We start from the raw sequence: 5,066 nt of genomic DNA, 5'->3' as shown, positions 1-5,066 counted from the left end.
CTCCGTCCCCAGCTGTAGGGCACGCATGCCACTCCATGCACCCGAGCGGCTATCTTGCACCTGGGAGGCACCCTCCATGCCCCACCCCCCTCGGGAGCACACCCCGCCCTGGGCAACAAGGACATATGCTCCACTGCTGGGCCAGGTTCAGGGTAATTTGCAAACCCCTAGACAACCTGAGCCCAAGAGGGCTACCTGATTCCTTATACTCCACCTTGATCGCTGAGATTCTCTGATGGAGCACTTCCAGTGGTTACCCACACCCCTGAAGTTTCGTTGGCCATCACCAGGGGCAGAGCCTTAAGCGTGGCAGCCCCTGTCCTGTGGAACTCCCTACCCAGAGAAGAAGCAAGGTGAGATACCAATGCTGTAAGCAAATTTCGGTTGAGATGCTTTGGACATCCCACAGTTTGTACAACAACAAACAGTGTAACCCGAAAGGATAGGATGCATAATCACTATTTTGATATATTACATATACCAGAACATAATTTTGATTCCCCCCCCCCCCCATTTTGCAGATGGGAAACCAAATCTGTGTGACATTACCAAGAGAGCCAATGGCAAAGTCGAAATCCAGTTGTGTTCTCTTGAGCACACCAATTTCCTATGAATCCAGGTGTAGACTGTTACAGCTCTACTTCATAGCCTCATTTTTAAAAGCTGCCTTCCCAGTATCCTTTTGATGCATCTAAGTTCACCTCATCTTGCTGAAGTTAACCACAGCTTTTCCCAATTTAGATTATTCAATTCTGGCATGTAAACACTCTCTCTCTCTCTCTCTCTCTTACAGATATATTTGGCTATTTGTTATGAATGAGGATCCAGAAGTTGCAATGCTTAATTCTTTACCATTCTGGTCACTGGTGATTAAAATTCTTTAGTTCTCTTACAGTGTTAAGTGGCTCTGCTGTCGAGCAAAAATGCTTCCCATCCAACCCTGTTAGGCTTTGATGCACGGTGCTGAAAGAATCTGCTGAGAATGCCTTTGAAACGCAGCCATATATACATGGGCATACATATATCATATCCAGGCGCATACAGATGCAGGGATTACTATATAAATAACATTTACAAACAAACAAACAAAAACCTGTTACACGCTACACTGGCTTCATGAATTTATAGCATATGGCACTGAATCAGTCGGAAAAACTGTAAACTATAAACAGGGTTTACACAATTCCTTCATTAATCAAGTTGCAGTGAGTAATTTGTTCACCAGGCAGGAAGGAGGAAATATGCACAGCCAGAATGTGTATGCATCTCCAAGGTTCACACTAGAGATTGTCTTAGAAAACACACGCATGATTTGAATTCCAACTTGAAAGAACTCAGCAGCAGTCCCAGAGCTAATGTTATTACAGCAGCAACAGAAGTGCTTTAAAACCTAAAATCTGGATCCGGCTCACCAAAAGTAGTCCATGGAACCTGGAGGGGCATCCCCATGCTAGTCTACAGTTAAGGGGTATTCAGAGGAGGAGGAGGAAGAAGAAGAAGAAGAAGAAGAAGAAGAAGAAGAAGAAGAAGAAGAAGAAGAAAAGTTTGGAGTTGATATCCCGCCTTTCACTCCCCTTAAGGAGTCTCAAAGCAGCTAACAATCTCCTTTCCCTTCCTCCCCCACAACAAACACTCTGTGAGGTGAGTGGGGCTGAGAGACTTCAAAGAAGTGTAACTAGCCCAAGGTCACCCAGCAGCCGCATGTGGAGGAGCGAGGAAGCGAACCCGGTTCATCAGATTACGAGTCCACCGCTCTTAACCACTACACTATGCTGGGAGTTCTAAGCTGCATACCAGGAAACTGCAAGATGTTACAGTCACATATGTGGGTAGTGAAGATTGTGCTTACTACCGGAGAAGGTGAAGCAAGTTTGGGGAAGTGAGTTGGTTTCACAAGAGCTCCACCTCAGCTTTAATTGTGCAACCAGAATTTCCTGGCATGTGGCTGAATCCCATCCCTAAAGAGTGACTGTCTGGAAGCACCCTCTGATACAAGTTGCATCTTGTGGTTGGTGCATTCACATCAAGCTCCAGGGCTTGGAACGATACTGAGTCTTAATTTAATTCCAGAGATATGAATTTGAGTCAACTTGCCCCAGCAGGTTTAGCATTGTGAGCCCTGTTTTGAAATGGAAGAAAATGACTATTTTGGTGGTTGAAATACATCACAGAGGTTCAGAAGACATGGAGTGTGCTTTGAGCTCTGCAACTAATTTGCTGCCTGACTTTGGGAATTTCATCTCAAGCTTCCTGTCTGAGAGGGAACCTTATCAATTTCGATCTCACAAAGGTAACTTGGACTGACAGCTCTAAAGCATGTGTCTTGAGATTATTCTTTGCTGTTTCTCCTCTTTTCATCTACTCCAAAACCCAGAAAACAATAGTAGATAAAATGGGAACTTAACAGGTATGTTTAGGGGAACTCTTACCTTGCTGTAACAAAAGCAACCCTTCAGACTTAGATCTGCAGGTTGGCGTGATCAGAGTTAATGAAGATTATTGATTCAGTCATATTATCCTGAATCAACAATTCTTGCTTACCCAGGCAAGTAATCTCAGGGCATGTAAACCACACATCTTTCTTTACTATCTCAGATCATGGCTTGTTTGCTATGAATTATGAACTCTAACCATATCAGAATGCATGCTATTATTTACACAGTGGTTAGCAACTGGCAGGCCCCGGATTCAACTCTTCCAAGAAGAATTGCCAGCTGGCTCACAAAGAAACCCCTATCCCAGGTTATCTTCAGTCTCTTCAGACAAGAATAGCAGCAGTCGTTGTCACGGGAGCTTTGCACCTGCCTTGGTGCTTCCAGGAAGCTTAATAATTGGGAGTTGGCAGGGGGCAAGATGAGGATTTGAAGAATCGCACAGGTAGCTGCTAGCTAATCCATTTCCTGTTTATTTCTTCCAGGTTATTACAGAATGGGGAAATGCTTGCACAGTTTCCAGGCAACCACTCATAATTCCTTTTATTTTCCTCATCCACTTTGATGATGAAGGGCTTATCTCCACATTAAAGAAAAATAGTATGTTGTCCTCTGCTCCTAAGATTGCATTACTTCAGCAAGCAAGGGTGTGAGTGTGTGAAAAAATGTTTGTGTGCCATGTGTGTAAGGAAACCAAGTTATCTCTGGCCCGTAGGAGCTAACTCCTAGGGGATGAGGTCCCTTCACTCCCCCAATGAAATATTTGAGGGGGCCAGTCGTCCCCCCAAGTTGATGGGCATTGCAGGGCAGGGCTTATCTGCTCTCCCCCCAATAAATTATTCAATTTGGCACCCCTGCTCTGGCCTCAGTTTCTACATCAGAAGCCCAATTTCATTCAGAAGGTAATCTGGGTGTCTTCAGTTGTGAATAGCTCCTGCTGGTTTTTTGTTTTGCTTTTTGTTTGCTTGTTTTCTTGCTAGGATGTGGCCCTCCAGATACAGTGGTACCTCTGGTTACAAACTTAATTCGTTCCGGAGGTCCGTTCTTAAGTTGAAACCGTTCTTATCCTGAGGTGCCATTAGCGAAAGTGTGCCTCTGGCGCGAGACTTCCGCTCGCATCCCGGGGCAAAGTTCTCAACCGGGAGCAACTACTTCTGGGTTAGTGGAGCTCGTAACCTGAAGCGTGCGTATCCAGAAGCGTTCGTAACCAGAGTTACCACTATATTGCTGGACTATAACTCCCATCATTCCTGATTACTGGTGGGAACTGTAGTCCAACTTCATCTGCAGGGCCGCCAGTCCCCTGTCCCTATTTAGATTTTTGCATTGGTTTTATTGCTTAATTTTAGCATGAACAGCTCTGAGAGCCATAGCCTGCAGGAAAAAAAAATGTGTAAAACCAACAGCCCTTTCATCGAGTTCTGACTACTTTTGTTTCTCTCGTGGCTGATGATAAAAGTCTCTGGGTACCCATGGATAGAAATATGTTCCCACAGCCCCTCTTTCAGACCGCATGGGTCTGTAGGTCTGTGCATATTTGCAAGGCATTTTTAAAAGTGCATAATACATGTCACATGCTCTATCTGGGAAATGGATTTCTATTCCCAGTGGAGAGTATGAATTGTGTAATTTTCATCCTCGCCATCCTGTCCCAGTGCAAGCTGTTCAGATCTTCCTTTTGTTTCAGCCAAGGCCCCATGGAACACTTGAGCTGGGTTTGGGCTCTGGGGTCATTGCTAAGCAGTTTCCCCTTTCATCTCTTTCAGCACTGGCAGATGCATCTTGAAACAAACCTACAAGGTGCAGCTTTACAGCATCCCTTATTCGCCGGCACCTTTGAGACTCCAGTTCATTGAAAGTAATAAAACCACATCATCAAAAATAATACAAAATAATAAAAACCTTTTGAACAGGCTTTGGGCTCTGCTGCGCTACTTGGTAACGGATATTCATCTTCCTGGAAATTGTGTTGCTTGATTCAGTGCTGCAGTATGAAAGCACCAGCTGCCTCCCTAGCCTTGTTAACCCACTGAGTGCCAATGCTGCACTCTTTGAACAAATATGACATTTTCTAATTGATGCAAAAATGGAGTGTGTGTGTGTGTGTGTGTTGTTCAGGCTGCAAGCAAATCACGCATATGGTCAGAGGAATCTTCTGCTCCAGCAGGAGTGAGGTAGCACTTTATGTTTACACATATGTAGGATGTATCACAGATGGCCAAATTAGTTTTGTGACACTGGTGACCCTCACAGGGGCTTCCAAAAGCTGCACTTGGGTCTAAGTTTCCTTTTTGTGGTTAGGGTGGATGGTGCACTAATTGCATTTGATGTGATTCAAAGGAGCTCCTGTTTTACCCTTTAGTAGTTTTGGCAATTATGGTGGGTTTGCTCCAGCAGAAAGAAAGCTTTGCTCAACTAACACAATAAAAAGTGGCTTGCCACCAAAAATGGGCAGGACTTATTCCATATTGACAATATACTAACCAATCAGCATGGACATGGAGAAGAAGCAAAGAAACACACCAAAGGTGCCAAGAAAAGTATAAGCAAAGCTAATTTCACGCATCTGCAAGGGATGCAGATTACTGTCACTGCTGCTCTGCTTATAAACTTTGAACACTCTGTAGCCAAATG

The 5,066-nt window shown here is 44.4% G+C and overlaps 1 long non-coding RNA gene across 1 annotated transcript; it reads left to right on the top strand.

The window, feature by feature from the left end:
* The first annotated feature begins 1,998 nt into the window (after positions 1-1,998).
* On the top strand, positions 1,999-4,346 carry LOC310670047. The gene is made up of 3 exons (XR_014507497.1): positions 1,999-2,290; positions 2,918-3,032; positions 4,199-4,346. It is a non-coding gene; the product is annotated as an uncharacterized lncRNA (long non-coding RNA).
* The last annotated feature ends 720 nt before the right edge of the window (positions 4,347-5,066 follow it).

The sequence above is a fragment of the Podarcis tiliguerta genome (genome assembly GCF_965153285.1).
Source record: "Podarcis tiliguerta genome assembly, chromosome: 2".
Lineage (NCBI taxonomy): Eukaryota > Metazoa > Chordata > Lepidosauria > Squamata > Lacertidae > Podarcis > Podarcis tiliguerta.
Note: the sequence above shows the minus strand (reverse complement) of the source record. Positions and strands in the feature narration are given on the sequence as shown.